Source organism: Pleurodeles waltl, chromosome 6 (genome assembly GCF_031143425.1).
Source record: "Pleurodeles waltl isolate 20211129_DDA chromosome 6, aPleWal1.hap1.20221129, whole genome shotgun sequence".
Classification (NCBI taxonomy): Eukaryota; Metazoa; Chordata; class Amphibia; order Caudata; family Salamandridae; genus Pleurodeles; species Pleurodeles waltl.
This window is the reverse complement of record NC_090445.1, coordinates 1,362,894,251-1,362,914,052: the sequence shown is the minus strand read 5'-3', so window position 1 is coordinate 1,362,914,052 and position 19,802 is coordinate 1,362,894,251. Positions and strand designations below refer to the sequence as shown.

At 42.9% G+C, this 19,802-nt stretch overlaps 1 long non-coding RNA gene across 2 annotated transcripts in view; it reads left to right on the top strand.

The window, feature by feature from the left end:
• LOC138300844 (uncharacterized) overlaps positions 1–15,702 on the top strand; it is a 28,589-nt gene extending 12,887 nt beyond the window's left edge. Inside the window, exon 3 of one of the 2 annotated variants that reach the window (XR_011205028.1) lies at positions 15,565–15,702. This is a non-coding gene — a long non-coding RNA (uncharacterized lncRNA). Of the gene's footprint in view, positions 1–12,443; positions 15,537–15,564 lie in introns of those variants that run through there. The other variant, XR_011205027.1, reaches the window with a different exon arrangement.
• Positions 15,703–19,802: the final 4,100 nt, after the last annotated feature.

Sequence of the window (19,802 nt, the reverse complement as noted above, 5' to 3'; positions counted from 1 at the left end):
GACAGTCATCAGGATATGCAGGCTACACCCCAGCTCCCTTTGTGTCACTGTCTAGAGGAGAGGTGCAAACAGCTCAGCTGTCAAACTGACCCATAAAAGGAAATCCACAAACAGGCAGAGTCACAGAATGGTTTAAGCAAGAAAACGCCTACTTTCTAAAAGTGGCATTTTCAACCACACAATCTAAAAACAACCCTTACCAAAAGATGTATTTTTAAATTGTGAGTTCAGAGACCCTAAACTCCAATTTCTATCTGCTCCCAAAATAAATCTACACTTTAATATTGTTTAAAGGCAGCCCCCAGGTTAACCTATGAGAGAGATAGGCCTTGCACAATGAAAACCAAATGTGGCAGTAGTACACTGCTAGGACATATAAAACACATTCATATATGTCCTATCTTAAACATACACTGCACCCTGCCTGTGGGACTACCTAGGGCCTACCTTAGGGGTGCCTTACGTGTATAAAAAGGGAAGGTTTAGGCCTTGCAAAACTGCACACACAGATACTGCAGTGGCAGGTCTTAGCCATGTTTACAGAGCTCCTCGTGTGGGTGGCACAACCAGTGCTGCAGGCCCACTAGTAGCATTTGATTCACAGGCCCTGGGCACCTCTAGTGCACTGTTCTAGGAACGTACTAGTAAATCAAATATGCCAATCATGGAAAGCCAATTACACATATACTTTACATGGGAGCACTTGCACTTTAGCACTGGATAGCAGTGGTAAAGTGCACAGAGTATCAAAAACAGCAAAAACAGAGTCCAGCACTCATCAACAACCTGAGAAACAGAGACGAAAAATTAGGGGAGACCACGCCAAGGATGCCAAGTCTAGCACGTGTCCCCCCAGCTAAAAGTGGGGAGCAACTACCCAACCTCATGGGAGTTTTCCTCACTAAGGCGGAAGAATCTGAACAGACCATCAGCATTGGGGTGTTCTGTACCAGGGTGGTGTTCCACCATAAAGTCTATCCCCTGTAGGGAAATGGACCACCTCAACAGTTTTGGATTCCCACCCTTCATTTGCATTAACTGTCTGAGGGCCTGTGGACGGTCTGAACCCAGAAGTGAGTCCCAAACAAGTAGGGTCTTAGCTTCTTCAGTATCCAGACCACAAAACAAAAGCTTCACGCTCTATTGCACCCACCCTACTTTCCCTGGGAAGTAACCTCCTGCTAATGAAGGCTACAGGTTGATCTAGGCCCTCTTCATTAAGCTGTGAGAGTACTGCTCCTATATCATGCTCCGAGGCTTTGGTTTGCATAACAAACTCCTTGGAGTAGTCAGGTGCCCTCTGCACAGGTGCTGTGCACGTGGCAGCCTTCAGGGCTTCAAAAGCGGTCTGGTAAGCCTCTGTCTAGATCACTTTCCTTGGTTGGTTCTTGGAAGCCAACTCATTCAAGGGGACAACAATGGTGCTATATCCCTTGACAAACCTCCTGTAATAACCAGTGAGGCCTAGAAAGGCCCTCACCTCAGTCTGGGTCTTGGGAGGCTCGCAAGCCAGAATGGTGTCAATTTTTGGCTGTAGGGGTGCCACCTGGGCACTCCATACCTGGTGTCCCAAATACAGCACTGAACCCTGCCCTATTTGGCACATACAGGACTTAATAGTGAGGCCTTTGCAGAGGTGCTGGAAATGTTCCTCCCAAGTGAAACTAAACACTGCAATGTCATCCAGGTAGGCTGCGCTGAAATCATCTGGCCCAGTCAACACATGGATGACCAACCTCTGCAATGTGGCAGGGGCATTTTTCACCCCAAAAGACATCACTTTAAACTGGATGTGCCCATCTGGGGTAGAAAATGCTGATCTCTCCTTGGCCCCCTCAGTTAGGGCAATCTGCCAATACCCAGACGTCAAATCAAATGTGCTGAGGTATTTGGCAGCTCCCAAGTGATCAATGAGCTCATCTGCTCGGGGTATGGGGTGCGCATCAGTCTTAGTGAATGTATTGAGACCCCGGTAGTCCACATAGAACTGGAGCTCTGGGGTGGCACCAGGAGCAGCAGCCTTTGGTACCAAGACCACAGGGCTGGCCCAAGGACTGCTAGAAAACTCAATCACCCCTACGGTTAACAAATTAGAAACCTCATCTTTGATGCTAGCCCTGATCTTATCAGTAACCTGGTAAAACTTCTGTTTAATAGGTGAACTGTCCCCAGTGTCCACATCATGTGTACACAACTGTGTGATCCCCTGGGATCAAGGAGTACAGGGAGGCAAACTGACCCAATACCTGGTGAGAGTCACTCTGTTGTTCTGAGGTCGGGGGGGAGGTTCCCACCCTCCACAGACCCATCCTTCTCTCCAGCAGACAGGAGGTCAGGAAGAGGCTTAATCTCTTCCTCCACCCCATCATCTGTCGCTAAGAGCATGGACAAATCAGTCTGCTCAAAGTGTGGCTTGAGACGGTTCACATGCAGGACCCTCAAGGGTGACTTCACTCTTGCGCTCCACCATCTCAAATGACCCAGTCCACTTGTTCTGGAGCACCCTAGGCTCCACTGGCACCATTACCCACACTTTTTGCCCAGGCTGAAACTCGACTAAAGTGGCATTCTGGTTATACCAGCGTTTCATATCCTCCTGGCTTGCTTCTAGGTTCTCCTGTGCGAGACTCCTGAAGCGGACAGTCTGGTTTCTGAAAGCCAGCATATAACTAAATACATCCTGGGGAGGTTTACTGGAGGCTTTCGCTAAGCCCTCCTTCACTAGACTCAAAGGTCCCCTGACAGAGTGGCCATACAGTAACTTAAAAGGACTAAATCCAAGTCCTCTTTGAGGCACCTCCCTGCAGGCGAACAGAGGGCATGGCAAAAGGGCATCCCACTTCCACCTCAAGGGCTCTGACAGGCCCATGATCATGCCTTTTAAGGTGCGGTTGAATCTCTCAACCAGATCATTGCTTTGTGGGTGGTAAGTAGTGGAACTTATACATACCCCAAACTCCTGCCACACAGACTTTATGTACGTAGATATGAAATTGGTACCCCTATCAGATACCACTTCCTTTGGGAACGCCATGTGGGTAAAAACACCCATCAATGCACGTCCTACCACAGGGGAGGTGATTGACCTCAGCGGAATGGCTTCTGGGAACCAGGTGGCATGGTCCACCAAGACCAGGATGAACCTGTTGCCCATGGCTGTCTTTGGACCCAGAGGCCCCACAATGTCAATACAAACCATTTCAAAGGGGCTACTAACCACTGGAAAATGTTTGAGGGGAGCCTTGCATTTCCCCCCCACTCTTGCCATTTACCTGACAAGTTGGGCAAGACCTACAGTGTGCATCTGAGTGCCTGTGCATTAGGGACCAGTGAAAGTGGGTGACAAGCCATTCAAAGGTCTTTCCCTGCCCCAAATGTCCAGCTAAATGCACATCATGAGCCAGACCCAGTAGGAAGGCTCTGTAGCATTGGGGTACCACCAGCACATGGGATGACCCATGCTCAGCAACCTTAGGCTCACTATATGGGAGGCCGTCCTCTCAATAGATCAGGTGAGATCCTGGCTCCTTACCAGCCACCTGGTCTGCAGCCTGCTGCCGCAAACCCTCTAGAGTAGAGCATACTTTCTGTGCTTCACAGAAGGCTTCCCGGTGTGTCCCCCTTCCTGCTGTCTCTGTGACAGCTCAGGGACCTCCTCCAGCTCAGCCACCTGTTCCCATGTAGGCTCCTGGGCGTCACCCTCAGGTTCAGCCTTCTCCTGGGCACTGGGAAGTTCAGGGTCCAGATTCCTGTACCCCTTGCCCTTCCTCTTCCTGGCGGACCCCTGGGCCACTTTCAGGCTCCAGGGGCTTCTGACCACCCTGATGAGCTGCCATTGACTGGGTAGATATGCATACCCACCGAGCAAGACCCAACATCTCCAAGTGTGACATGTGTTCCACCTCCTTCTAAGGGGAATCCTCTGGGTCATTGCCAAGCAAACAATCCGCATAGGCATGGTTGGACTCACAGGTACTTTCAAGGAACCTGAGCCACTCTGCACAGGTGCTCTGAGTTGTCCACTGCAACTACTTAGTGGAGTACACAGGGATCTATTTGCTCCTCAGACACCAGGTGACTCCTCACTGTGGTCACACTGGCTCCTGTATCTCTCAGATCTTCCACCATCTGTCCATTGATGGTCACCCACTGCCTGTAATTTTTAGTGTTCTCAGGCACTAGGGTTCTCTGGACCATCTCACTGTCCCCTAGTGAGACAAGGGTTATCTCACCTGGCTCCTACTCACCTGAAACCAACTCCTCCCCAAGCCCCACACTAGCCAAACACTGTGGCTGAGCACCAGTGAGTGCTGGTGTACCCTTGGGGCATTTGGGGTCCCCGCTTACATGACCTATCTGGTCACATGCAAAGTACTTGCGGGGACCCCCCTCTGCAGATTTCCCTTTGTAGAACCATGTTTTCTTCTCACTGGGGGGGGGGGAGGAATCCTTACCCTGCGAACTAGGTTGGGGCCGTTTTGAGAACTCCCCCTGTTTACCCTTATCTCCCCTTTCTTCTGAGAGGGACCCTGCCCACCCTTGACCTGGTCTCCCCCATACCTCTACTGGATCCTGGTGCTCTCCCAATGGTCCACTTCCTGCACAAGCTTCCTGGGATCAGTGAGCTTGCTGTCAATCAGGTGCTGGCGCAGTTCTAGAAAACATAAACTGTACAAATGCTCCCAAGCAATTAAATTGTAAAGCCCCTCATACATTGTCACCTTACTCCCCCTCATTCATCCATCCATCCAGTGACCTGCAAAAAGAATCCACACACTCCAACCAGGTTTGAGACTCTTTCTCTTAGCCTTTTACTGATCAGGGGTCAGACCATTCCTTGTAAGTAGGGCGTCTTTCACAAAGAAACAAGCTTTATTCGGTTATATATTCAACCATCAAAGCAATAACATCATAATGTTAAAAGAATAAAATCAAATCCAAGAAAGAAAACACAACTATCATGCTATCAAGGATAATTAAGAAAAGGAATAAAAACATAAATACTTAAAATCCTTGGCATACTTTTCCTGCGAATTATATTTAACCACCTAAAAGCCCATCTCTCTTATCATCCTCATAAAACTATAATATTAATCAAGAATAAATAATTAAAACTATAAAACTTGAGACAACTCATTTTAGCTTTTTAGGTGACGTATGCGTATATGCCGTGCGGCCGCAAGGAACTTGCTGACCGCACAGAATAAGGGAGTAGAGGTGTCCCTCATCATAATCCTTAGAGCATCTTTACAGTGTCTCATGCCCATATTCCTGCAAACTGGGCGGAGCCACTTCCGCCGAGCAATCCTATATGCAGGACAGATAAACATAAAATGTACTACAGTTTCTGAGGTACAATTGCAGCTGGGACATAAATCGATTATCAAGGCAGAACTCGAGGAGCTGCTAAAAGATTTGAGAGGTAAACATCCGTATCTAAACTGGACATACAAGCTTTTACTTAAGGAGTCAAAGATTAGATCCATAAATGGTTCAAAGTGAGGGTACCACTTGAAGTCAAGGAATTGGGATGTCAATCTGCTGTGTGACATACGTAGCAAATAGTTTTCCCTGACATAAGCCCAATAAACCGTTTTCAAGTGTTTCTTCTGGTCCCTCCTTAGGTTGTGGGGTTGACTCCAGAAGTTACTAAGTCCCAAAGTATGAAACCATCTTGAGATATACTTAAGCCAAGGAATGGAAAGTTCATTGGGTCTATCTAGGATGTCCTGAAGAGACTCCTTGTATACAATTAATTCAGGAGTGGTCCAGATACGTACCCAGAAAAGCAGTGGTCTTAGGGCAATTACGTTTGAGATACAAGAAAGTCCAAGATCCCAGAACATTGGGATCAATGGGGTGTTTCGAGGGCATGCCAAAAGCGACCTTCCAAAGCTGTTTTCCCCCACAGAAAGTTAACTAACATTAGAGCATTCCCAGACCTCTGCACCATAGGCCGCAGCACCCTGAGCCTTCGACAGAAAGATTTTAATGGCTGGAGAAACCACTTTCTCAGTGGTGGATTTATAGAATCGCAAAAGGGCCCCAGATCTGGGCGATAGGAGGGCTGTGCTTTTATCAATCTGGGCCTCCCATTGCATGTTATCACTAATTCTTACCCCCAAGTAATCGATAGAATATACCTTGCTTAGGGGGATCCCACTGTGAAGCATGGTATATCTTTTAGTGAGACTACAGCCCAGGGTCATAAGTTTAGTTTTATTATGATTAAGCTCCAATCCGTATTCAGCACAGAATGAACTGAACCTGTCCACTAGGACCTGAAGACCCATAGGAGATTTGGAGATCAAAAGGGAATCATCGACAAATAATAAAATCGGGATTTTGTGATTGTTCAAGGAGGGCGTGTCATTATGGCAATCGGTTACAACTTGCACCACCTCATTAATAAACAGGGTGAAAAGGGTTGTGGCAAGGACATAGCCCTGGCGCACTCCCCGCCTGATATCTATTCTGTCGGTGAGTTCCCCCTGGCTGCCCCATCTTACTCGTGAGTATTTGTTCTCATGCAACCTTTGAATTAAATGCACTAAGTTCCCTGGGGTACCAACCTTGTTCAGAACTTCCCATAGCTTCTCTCTAGGGACAAGATCAAAGGCAGATCTTAAATCTACAAAAGCAACATACAATTTTTGTTTAGCTAAGGTGACGTATTTCCAAAATAGCAATGAAAGCCTAAAGACTTGGTCCATGGTGCTGGTTTTTGGACGAAAACCGGCCTGAAGAGGGGATAAAACCTGGTTGTCTTGAACCCATTCCGTGAGCCTGTCTAGGACTTGCTTGGAAAAGATCTTTTGCAGGTTATCAGTAAGACTGATTGGTCAGTAATTAGCTGGCAAACCCACATCACCTTTTTTATATATAAGGATTGTTGGAAAATGGGTTATTGGTAGGGCAGGTAGGTACCTACACCTAGCAACAAGCCACTAACCTCCACCTAGGTACAGTTAGGTCTCAGTAAATTAATCCCAGCTCAACCCTTGGTAGCTTGGCAACGAGCGTCAAGGCTTAACTTAGGAGACAAAGTGTAAAGCATTCAAATATCACAAAACAGTAATTAAATAAAACACAGGAAACAGTTTAAAAATCCAAAACCAATTTATAAAAATAGTTTATATTTTTATCTTTAAAATGACACAAAAACGATTAAAATCGGTTCAGGGGAACCGGAGATATGAATTTTTAAAGAATTATTACTTTTCTAGCGCTTAGAAACAAAAAGCGCCAATCGGGTCATCTGGTTGCACCTCGACCGGGGCAAAGTCAAACTTTCAGGCCGACCGCGATGGAGCCCTGCTCGGCTACAGGTCGCGGGAGGCCTCGGTTAAAAAGTTACCTTCTGACTTAGTCTTTATTTTGAAGTTTTTCTTCACCGGGACGAACCTGCCAGTTGAATCCGACCTCCTGGAGCCCTTGTCCGGATACGCGATGTGGGTTTCCTCGGTGGAGACTTTTACCTTCGGACTTAGTCGTTTTTTCGAGATGAAAATCCTTCGACCGGGGTAAACCTGGATCTTGATCCGACGTCCATGGAGCCCTTCTCGGTTACGATGGCTGGGAGGTCCCGGTCAACTTTTTACCTTCGGACCCGGGTCACGGTTGAGGCAAGCCGGCTAGAATTTCCGCGGCGGGTCGGTCCCTCTCTGGAGCTTTTTTCCAAAAATTCTCAAATCTTTTCCAAACTTCTGGGGCTTCACCCAGATGTTCTTTTAAGGTTCTTTTGGGGTCCACAGCTCACAGCTCACCCCAAGGGTCCAGAAGTTCTGTGATGGTCCTTGGGGGGTGCGGACTTCAACTCCCAGAATGCACCTGGCGCAAACTCCTTTTTGGCCACTGGACAGTGGTCAGCTGGTCGCTTTCTTCAGGAGTTGGTGCAGGGGACTCTGGTTAGCAATTTTTCACCTGTAGCAAACAGGGAGTCCCTCCTTGAACCAGTTGAAGCCAGGCAAAGTCCTTCTTGTGGTGAAGCCCAAGTGTGCAGCTGGTGCAGTCCTTCTGAGTGCAGGTTCCAGGTGCAGGCCAGAGGTCCAGCAGGGCAGTCCTTCTTCTCCTTAAGTTCTTTCTTCTTGAAATTTGGTGGGGATCTGAGGTGTGGGTGCAGGTCTGCCAGTTTTATCCTTGATCCTGGGTGAAAAGCAGGGGGGCCCTGGTTCTCCAATCAGGGACAGGGTCGTCCCCCTGTGATGACCACTTCCTGGGAAGTGTGGCAAAAATCCATCCCAGAAGGCAACAGTCTCTAAAAATCCAACATGGATGAATCTGATTTTTGGAGGTTACATCTGGCTGAGCCCACCCACTGGTGTGGCTAAAAATCATAAACACACCCCTCTCCTGCCCTCTCCTAATCTAATCAAGGGGGCACCTAATTGTCTGGGGTTGCAGGATGTGGGGGTGTTGCTGGGTGCTGCAAATGTCCTTCTCTGCCTTTGAAGACCAGTTTGGCAGCCCTCCCCCTTCCTGCCTCACCATCTGCTGAGGGGAGATTCTCTCCCCCAAGCACATTCCTTTGTGTGAAGCCTGGCCACTTCACACCTCATCAAGGCAGCCTGGCAGAAGCTGCTGCAGGCTGGCCAATCAGAGCACAGCAGCAAAAACAATGCAGAGCTGAAATTGGCAACTTTTTAGGTAAAGTCTAAACTTTTTACCTGAACAAGTTATATTAAATCCAACAACTGGAAGTTGTGGGATTTATTACAACAATTAATTTGATACCAAATTCTTGGTATGTAACATTTAAGGAGACTTTAAAATGTAAAATAAAGTATGCCCATTCTAGCCTATGAAGGCCATTTACTTCAATGAGGGAAAAACAAATTTGGCTGTTTTTACCTCACCAGGGCTTATAAATCTATTTTTATAAAGTCCCTGCTTATAGTTACATGGCACCCAGCCCTAGGGGCACATAGGGCACACCTTAGGGGTGACTTATATGTAAAAATAAGGTAGTTTAAGACTTTGGAAGTACCTTTAATTCCAAAGTCGAATTTGCATATAACTTTAACTTAAAAGCAGCCAGCAAGGCAGGCTTGCTTTTAAAATGACACTGGGCACCTCAGCAGTGCACCTAGGTGTGCACCACCTATGCTGTGGTCCCTAAACCTACATGCCCTACCATATACTAGGGACTTATAGGTAGGTTAACTTAGCCAATTATAATTAGCCTAATTTGCATATCCATTTTACACAGAGCACAGGCCCTGGGACTGGTTAGCAGTACCCAGGGCACCATCAAAGTCAGGAAAACACCAGCAAAAAGAGGAAAATGGGGGCAAAAGGTTATGGGGCCTCTGCAATCAGCCCTTTTTTCTCACAAGGATTATTTCTGCCCCATGCCATGAATCCGGAATGGGACTCTCTGCTGCTATAGCATTTGACAGTGTATTTATATACCATGCCCATATGATGGGTTCGGATTTGAACAGGTCTCCCGGTATCTTATCAGGGCCAGGGGCCTTCGCTGGTTTCAAGGAATTGATGGCTGGTGTTGTTTTGGCTATTGTAAAAACAATGTCCTCCGCAGTACCTTTGGTGGAAACTCTGTAGTCATCACACCCAATATCCGCAAAGTCCTGTTGTGCAGGGGAAGCATAGATCTCGGAGAAATAAGCAACCTATCTTTCAGGCTGGATATACATACTAATAGTGTCATTGCACCCCCTTGATCTACTAGCCAGCAGCCTCCAAAAGGAGCCATTGTCTCGATTCTTGACTGCATCCAACAACCTCTGCCAAATCTCAAATTCCCAGCTGTTTTGGCTCGTTCCTGGGCCCTGGTGTACCTAAGTCTGGCATTCCTAATCTCCACCGGTGAGTTTTTTTTTAGAGCTGCTTTTAAGTTGGATCTTGCATTAACACAATCCTTATTAAACCATTCCCTACATTGAGTATTATCAGATTTCTGCCTAGAAGAAGTTTCCTGATAAAAGATGGCCTGTAGGGTACCTACCATTTCTATATGAATAGTCTTGATTGGATAGTGGCAACGGCAGCCTCTTGTTCCCCAAAACTAGAGAATTTTTTTAGAAACGATAAATAGATTTCCTTGATCAGATATGGATTTCAGATCACTTTTGGCCAACTGACACAGGTTTGTCTAAGATTCAAACAAGGAGACAGAACAACAGTGGTCTCTAAGTGCTGGGCTCTTACAAATACATGATTAGTTAGAGTAAGACACAAAGAGTTATGGTCGCTATCATGGCAAGATATTATTTCCATATCTAAGGTACTTGTCCGAAGCCTAATGTCCACAAGGAGGTAGTCAATGGTGCTAGAGGAAAACCCTCGCTTAAAGGTGGAAGCACGGTTAGGATCAAATCTAGTGTGGCCATTGCATTCTCTTAGTCCAAATTTTAAACATACAGAGGCCATCTGTGAGGCGACAAAAGAAGCAGAGGGGGAGACAACCTCCTTAGATTGGGGAATACCCCATAGCTCATCTTCCTCTGTTGTCAGGCTGCTAATAATGTTCTTTGATACCAAGAAACAGTTAAAATCACCGCAACCATCAGGTAAACTGATGGATGCAGGAGCTCCATATAATCGACTAACTGAGTTCGAACATTAGACTCTGTGCCACGTGAGACAGATTTTACATACACATTTATCAAGATCACCTTGAAACCAGGCCGACTTTCATTCTGGTGAAGGTTAGTCCCTGAGGATCCCCTAAGGATGACAGAGTGTCCCTCCCTTCTACCTCAAAGTGCTTCCACAGACCTGTCCCCCAATGAGCTTCTGGGACCAGATTCATATTTAGAGCAGACTCATACCCCTTGAACCACAAGAATATGTCATCCTCCCTTTTGCAGTCTTTCACCAGGTCTTTTGAAATGTGCACCTTCCTCTCAGGCTGCACTGTGATATTTCTGCCACCATCGCTACTGGACTGGCTCCTATGATCCAGCTCCCTCAAGCTAAGCTCTTGAGCCAGCAGTAACCTCTTCTCTTCTATGGCCATCCTCCTTCTTCCATCCTAAACCTTTCCAACTCCAACTGGTGAGCCTTCTCTGCCTGTCTGTCCTGTAACTCTTCAGGAGTCAGACCATTGGATGATACACTGCTACCTGCTCTTGGAGACCCTCTTTCTGGATAATACAGGCCCACCCACTATACCATTGTGTATGGATTGCACCTCCTCATCTTCATCCTCCTCCTCCTCCCCAGCTTCCTTGGCTGTCACCCAGGCCCTCAGTGCCTTTTGCAGCTCCTTCTTCCTGGTGGAGCCCTTAATTGGACTGGCAATATTCTTGCAAAACAGCTTCAACTGAGCAACTGTATAGCTCTCCAGTTCACCTAAGTCAAAAGAAGTTCCAGCTGATGCATCGCCACATTAAGACATGATGATGAATTAACAAAAGTGCAAAGTTCCAAAGGCAGAAAAAGAGTTCCCAATGAAGTTGAAAAAGTCAATATAGCGATTACCAAAAATATGGAAGTAGGGGAAAAGTCCAAAGGAGAGCAAAAGCACAAAACTGTACCTGGTCACGCAATGGTCTGCACTGAAAACAGTAATGTTCACTTAATCACTGTATGTCAAGTATGAATACAAACTCAAATCCTCACTGCTGATCACCAGTGATGGAAATGGGGACTTTGGTTGGCATTCAGGTTACCCCTGTCCAAGCAAGGGAAACTTCAAAGGAAAGTCTCTTTTGTTTGTAAGATCCTGCCTTGCCCAGGCCAGGCCCCAGACACACACCAGGGGGTTGGAGACTGCATTGTGTGAGACCACGCCAAGGATGCCAAGTCTAACACTGGACATAGGTAGTGACCTATGTCCTGTACTCATGTAAAATGGCTTCCCCACACTCACAAAGTCCAGGAAAGTGGGTCTGGAGTTTGAGCGGGCACCTCTGCTAGTGCGGGGGTACCCTCACACACAGGTATCTGCACCCTTGTCCTCTGGGCTGAGAGGGCCTACAATAGGGGTAACTTAAAGTGACCTGGTGAAGTGACCTATAGTAAAAACGGGTGCATGCACCTGGCTCACGCAGTCTGCAAAGGCAGTCCTGCAGAACCCTTTGCATGGGCTCCCTATGGGTAGTAGAATAACTGGAGCCCTAATGCACTAGGTACCTAGGTAACATATACTAGGGGCTAACATGGAGGTACCAGTATGCCAACTGTGGGATGAAATACAGAGTTTTGGGAGAGAGAGCATAATCACTGGGCTCCTGGTTAGCAGGATCCCAGTGAACATAGTCAAACACTCTGACATCTGGCAGAAAAAAGGGGTAACCATGCCAAGAAAGAGGGTACTTTCCTTCACTTGGATAGTGTGATCTTCTCAAGATGTAAACTATGCCTGTAATACTGTCACTTCATTCCAGCCTTCACATTGCTAAGTAAGTTTACCCCATTCGTACCTCTATGTATTGTCACTGCAGCTCAAAGCAAAATCTTTTTTTCCTCTGTTTCAGTTTCACTGCATTGGGCTTTATCAGACCTTGCAAATGTCAGGGATGTCCGAATCAGACATTAACTAGACAGAACACAAGTTCAATCTACATGGTGGAGATGCATTTGCTAAAGTGGTTACAGAAGGATAGTGCTTCTCATGTTACTAAAAAGAAGAAGATGGAGCTGGAGTGAGCCGAGGACATTGAACCTGTGGTATCTGAATGGAGTAGTGCTATTTATCATTCATGTGATGATAGCACTTCTGACAATACTGTTTATCGTTCTAGTGACAGTTTATCCTGTTTTCCAAACAATACACTGCTTTTCATGACTACATCTGCAACAAATCAGTTCAAAGAGTTGCATGTCCTAAGTGTTGAAATATTGAACAAATGAAGTATTTCTGCAAATGATATAAATGACATCATAAAAATAACAAATTGGTATTGCTTAATATGCAGATTGCTATAAACACTAGGTGCAAATACATTCTAAATCCCAAGAATTGCACTAGAGAGGTCATATTGTAATGTCACTCATTATGGAAAATACAAATTTAAGCAACAGATGTCTCTACAGGAATACATGAGAGCACAAATTCTCAGCATCGTTGATACAGAGTATGACAAATATTGCACATATGGTGCATATTGCAGAACACAAAACAACATGCCTTGTCATTTGTACAGGGTACAAAATAGGGAAGCATGGATGGTCATTTGTTGACATGTTGCTGTGTGTAAACGTACAGCAACTGAACAAATTGAATATGGGCTATGTTCTTTACAAACACAATTCATGAACTGACATTTTATACCTCTGGGCATGAGGAAAAACCTTATAAAGGACATTTTGCAAAACAATCACAAATATGCCTGTTAAGTTGTGAATCATTCACTTTTAGTTGGAAAACAATGTTTCTCCTTTGTTTGAATGCTGCTGTTGCAACCTGTTTTTTTACTACTTGAATTTGATGGTGCCACTGTTATTATGTCCTTTTACTCGTTCTTTATGTCCTTTACCTCATTAATTTCCTATCTGAACATTTTTTACTTCCCTCATTGTTCATGCCCCACATCTAGCACTTCGTAGAAACTCTTTTACATATATGTTGGCAGAGTGAACATAGCCACAAAATTCCTATCCCACAAATACACATCATATTGGCTGAGTGAACTATATCCACTCCAATGATGTTTGTAATGCTCCTGAATCAGTGGTAAAACAGATTTTTCACCATTATTCAGAAGTTATTTCAATCATCTCCTTGGGGGCTGTGTGACACTTCCGTTACCTGCCAAGTAGCCAAGTTTGACGCTATTTCGACCTTTTTATGTATTTTGGATTTTTTATATATTTTTTGTTATTAATTCTTTCTCCCACAAAGTATTTAATTTACTTGCAGTTTCTGGATTCCGAGAAGATCATTAATTCTCTCGAATTATTGGTATTAGTGACCCATTAGTCCAAATTACATTTACCCTTATTTTAGGAAACCGCTCCAATCATCTTCTGGATGGGTCTGTGTTAATTCCATTACCTGTTAAGGCCGAGGTACTAGGTTTGAATTTTCATTCAACCTATTTTCCCTTTTTTTATTTCCACTGAGTATTTATTTATCCCTTATTTTGGGATCGCACTCTGATCATCTTCTGGATGACTCTGTGGCAATTCCATTACTTCTTAAGGCTGAGGTACTAGGCTCAATTCTCCATTTGACCTTTTTTCCCCTTTTTTTATTTCTGCTCAGTATTTATTTCTAATCGATTAAATTCACCTCACTTATACGTCTGTTCCAATTCACAATCAACTTTCTCATTATTATTGTATATAATAACTAATCCATACAAGCCCAAACTATATCTTTCTCTTCGACTTGTCCACAGCTGTTTCTAATTGCCTCTTGCCCTGTGGCCAGCACCAAAGTCAGGCTTGTGTCCAGAGGCTATTTATAGATGGAGAGTCAGGTCTGACTTTCCCTTGCATCCAGATTTCAGAATCAAGAAAATACAGAGTTCCCCACTGTGGGAAGATGATGCCAGTCTACCCAGCTCATATATTAAAGTAAAAAATATTATTTTCTCCCCTCAAGCTGTTATTCATTTATTTTCCACAGACTCATGAATGTTTTTCTTTTTTTAGGTGACAAAAGCACCATTCTGGGTCAGACAGTGTTTAGTTATGCCTTAATGTAACTTGCTCCCACAAATACTAATTTTAATATAAGCTTATTCACTGAATTGAGCCCCCTTTTTTTTCCAAATACCAATATTCGACATCCACCTGAGACTTTAATAATTCTAACCTTTCACCAGTACGTATATTATTTTAAATACACCGCTTTTAGTTTCTGGCCATCATGGCACACTCCCTACTGATGGTCTTTTCCTTGACAGTTCCTGAGGTCATTTTTGTGTCTGAGAATTACAGTTTTTACTTTCAGTGAGCCAATGCCTCTGGCAAAAAAGGAAACCTCCTAATTAATAATGTGTTAACTAGTATTGGTTGGTAGTATATCATTGCCCATGTTTCTTCCTCAAGCTGTCCACCTTAGCCGGAGTTGTGTATAATGCAAAAATTCAAATGTCCTTCATAAGCCATTTGTGCAGTGTCAACCTTTACATATGTGACATTTGAAAGAACATATTCAAATATGATTTTGTAAGTGCAAAGTCACCCAGAATACATTAGATTGCAGAACTGTATCTGTTATCACTCACACCAAGAAAATACTCATCCCAGTGACTGTTTTCCAGTAGCCCCACCCTAACATTTTAATTAGCCAAAAGATTTTAAATATTTGTGGACTTGTTGCTTTAACATAATGCTTGCTTGATTGACTCATTAATAATAATGATGGCAACAATTTCTACACTGAAGGGAATCTTATCCCTGTGTAGTATTTTTTCACTTTTGGACAAATAATGGAGCATGCTGGGGGTGTCAGATCTGCATGTTTAGTTTTAATTATAAATGCAAATTCTTGTAAAAAGATGTGGAGCTTCTTGCCTCCCTGACTTTGTAATCATTGGTGATAAGATTTAAATATTATGCATCTAATGCATCTGTTATTTCTTTCCTCTGTATAAAAAAGTATTGTAAGTGATAAGAGACTCATTTACATAAATTGTATTTTTTTAGGTGATGCCTTTATAAATATTCCTCACAGCCCTGAAGAAACTATTTTAAACTGCGAAGATAACGTAAAATAAGTGTTGGATGTATGACCTCTCACTGACCATTCTTCAAAATAATATCATCTTGAAGTGCCTGATGCTAATGTGGAATAGAGATGAATATATAATATATATTTTCATTGTAATAGGGTTTGTAATCTTGTGCTTGTTGTAGTAATTAAAGATGATCTTTTTGCATATATTATTGGTTTTGTGTTATGTTGTTATATTCGTATTATTACAAAAACAGGCAGCAGCTACTCCCACAAATCCTAGAACCTATCAGGCTTGGCCTGAAACGTTAGTTGCCACTGATAGCGTGTCCAGTCTTTAGAAATTACCTGTACTTGGACACGCTGGAGGTCGGTGAACCTTTTAACCGAGTTGGGTTCTCCTCATCCAACAATAGTCGGATCACTCGAATCAATAATCAATAACCGTTCATAATCAATAACCAATACTCAATTAATAGATCAAACAATGCATTAAAATCAATAACAATTTGTATTTTCACACGCCATGACCTTTCAGTCATGAATAACCACACCAGTTTATTAAAAGTTAATGAATTTATTTCCCTATATTAACAAAGCTAGCATGATATAAGTGAATCTCAAAATCAAATGATATATGTATACGAACATTACTAGCTGTCCATAATGGCGGAAGAAATGCAATCGACGCAAAATCTGAATTATAATGCACTCGGTTATAGCAATGCAAATCACTAATATAAATAACTGAATTTGACTAATTGCATACATCGGTCAGCATAACAAGATTTCAATTTAGCATGGTGCATCAGATGAATACCTCGACTAGCCTCTAATTAGCATTGGCATGTGGGGCTTCATGCAAAACGAATTTAGTCAACACAAATTTAGAAAACTTCTAGCTTGGGCCCTATCAAAATAAGCAGTTGGTACCTAGGAAGGAAAACATAATGCATAATACAATTATCCTTTCATATTTACCAAATACAATCAGCATTCAAGGAAAATCTTCGTCCTTCAGGTATCGGTTCAATCAGCATGGTGCAGATTTAAAAGGGGCAAAGTTAAGGGCAAGTTTACTTGCGGCAGCAAGGAGATTGGGGCAAGAGTTACTGCATGGGCAAAACGGGGCAACATTAAAGTTAAAGTCTCTAGGGTGAAAATTCTTTAAAGTCTCTTTCTCTGCGACAGAGAAAAGGCATCAAGAGGTCACTCTAAAATGGCTTCTTGAATCTTGCTTCAAAATGGCATCGTAGAAAATGGCTGACTTCTCTTTGTCCGGGGGGTTTAAGTAAGAAACATTCCAAATTCTTCAGGGTCTTCCATTGGAGGGTTCATAGGGTGGCTTCAATTTGACCAATGAATAGTGTCTTTCTCCTAGTACTCATTTATGCATAAGGTGTCCTTGGAGCCTTGGAACACAAGTTGCAACAAAGTTTGCTAATTATTTTGGTATCAGTGCTTTTATTGTCCGCACCTGCAGGAGCTGACCTTGCATCAAAAGGGATGAAACCATCCTAGCACGAAACCTTGAGATAAGTGTATTAGTCATTTCTACTACAAAAATACAACCTTTAAAATGAAATAATATGTCTTTGTTAGTGCAAGTGAAAACCAGGCAGTTAAATTTGAGATCAGGCAACTAGGCCAAAGCCTCTGCTAAATTTAAGCTCAGCATAAAACAGTTTCAACAAGAAATCATGGAATACATTTGCAATTATGACGGATTACTACATTTGCTGATTCTTCATGATTAATTAAGCCCGTTTATAATAATGGCGAACTACTCCGTGGGCACAATTTCCCACGTACATTATTTTCTTTGCTAAAATCACACTACCTTATACGATTTTGGTTACATGATATATGAATATTTGTTAGTCCTTCTTTTTCTGCGTTATCAATCCCTCCTCTGATGACTAATTATGTCATCACATCAAATATTCCCACAAATTCTATCTCATTAAAATTCTGTTTTAGTAATTTGGCACTTAAGTCAATTCCCTATTTCTTTTGGTTCCTTTAGATTTTTCTCTGTATATTTCTACCATTTTGTTTTGTTCTTTCTCTTCTCTTTTCCTTTTGTTTCTTGTTTTCAATATTTTAATAGCTTTCCATATTCCCCAAATATCCAATAAGCAAATTAATATTATTAATATTCCTTTTACTATTTTCAGTAATAGTCCGTTCCAAATGTTGCTGAGCCAATTTCCCACAGAAGCAAATCCTTTTCCAACCTTCTCCCATACTCCTGGTTCTTTCAATTCTTTCAAATCTGTACTCTCGTTAGTTAAATTTGTAAGCATTTTTCTAATTTGCCCACTGTTGTCTGGAATATAAGAACAACAGTGACGTGCACCAAGCATTTTTCAAACGCCGCCATCCTTTGCTAAAAGAATTTCTAAAGCAAGCCAATTTTGAAGAGTCAGAGCTCTTTCTGCAGCAAGTTCAGCATCCATCAGGATTATAGCTCCTGAGAATTTTGTCAACATGTTATCCACGATAGTAGACAACTTTCATATTTTGATTGAATTCAATATGACTCCTACTGAAGGAATCATTGCTCCAAATATATCTCCTACCACACCAGAAGCTGTCTCCCTTTTCTGAACATGATGTGATTTAGACAGCTTTGGAAGCTTCTTTAAGTCGTCTAGTTGATAAATCTTTGGAAATACTATTCCCAAATAACACCTTCCATACCATCCTTTTGGAAGACGGTAATAGGCATTGAGTCCACAAATATAATATACCCCTGGAATAACTGGATCTAGGCCATTTAACATGAACATCCATTTAGCTTGAAACAAAAACGTAGGTTTACATTCACTCGTTCCCACAAAGATTGTGCCCTAATATGATTTAGGTCTATATACACAAAGCCTCCCTACGTGTATTGCATCTAAAGCTAGTTTCCCTTGTGTCTTTATCGCGGCAAAAGCATAATTATCTACAGATGTCCTCTTGTGTAATTCCCTTTCTAATTTGTCCTTCCCCTCCTTCCCCTCCTTCCTCCTATCGTCAGTGTGATCTAAAAAACTTTTCTCCATCGGTGAAAGCAAGCATGTAAGGTTTTCTCTGTGGGCGTGAGCTGTGTGAAAAGGTGACAATGGCTCAAAGAAACCCCTCATTAGTTTGATATAATAATCTCTTGCTACTTTACTCAGGTACTCAATTATGGGGATATATGCAAATACAACATCATTATTGGAATAAAAGTAGTGAATATACTCCTGGCCATAAAATCTGGTCATCAATACACTACATGAAATGCCATACGTAAGAGGCATGCTATGATATGTCACTCCTTCTTTTACTTAGGTAGGCATTTGTGTGCACACATAACAATCTTTCGCGTCCATTGTCTCAACATACTCATTCAGCAAGCGATAGAAAACGTTTGAAGACAATTCCTTCTTGTCGTGTAAATATTTCTCGTCTTGTTCGAGTTTCTGATGAGGAGTTAGTTCAGTAGTAGGTTTAGAAGTAGAAGCATCATTCGTCTCTCTCTCATTCTTCCCATGCATTTCAAGAACTATTGCTACAATTATTAGTACACATGCAATTATTAGACCTATACACATGTATTTACAACATTTCATTTTGTGTCCTTTTGTAGTGTAGCCCGTCATGATCTATATAGAATCAGAAAGTTTAAGACAATTTACCAAATCAGGTTTGCAGATGTACATATATAAAGCTGAAAGAGTTCAATGTTCACACAGTTTTCTTTAGCAGCTTAGTCTCTTATCGGTTTAGCAGCTTTGTCTCAAGATCGGTTTCAAAGTCAATCAAGTTAACAATGTCTTATACGGTTAAAAGTCAATCAGGTTGTCAATGTCTTATTTGGTATTGTTCATGGAATTTTCATTTCTCATGTGCTAAAGTGACGTTCTGCTTCTTCGTTCTCAAGACTGAGAAATAGGAATTCGTCTGACCAATCGTTAGCGGCTATGTATGCCCAATCAGGACCAAAATATCTTCTGCTTGGTATTCTTTTCCTCTTCAATTTTGCATCACCTTTTAATTCTCTCTTGCTCACGCCTTGTTCTTTGGCTGTGTCCTTTTCTTCACTAGGTGATGTTATTGCGACAGACACTTCTTTTCTTTTCTCCTTCAACTTTGGCTCTTCACCTTCTTTTAATATTTCTTTAGTCTTTGATCCCACTGGCGATATGCTTTTTCTTCTTTTCGCACTGTTTTCACCTGA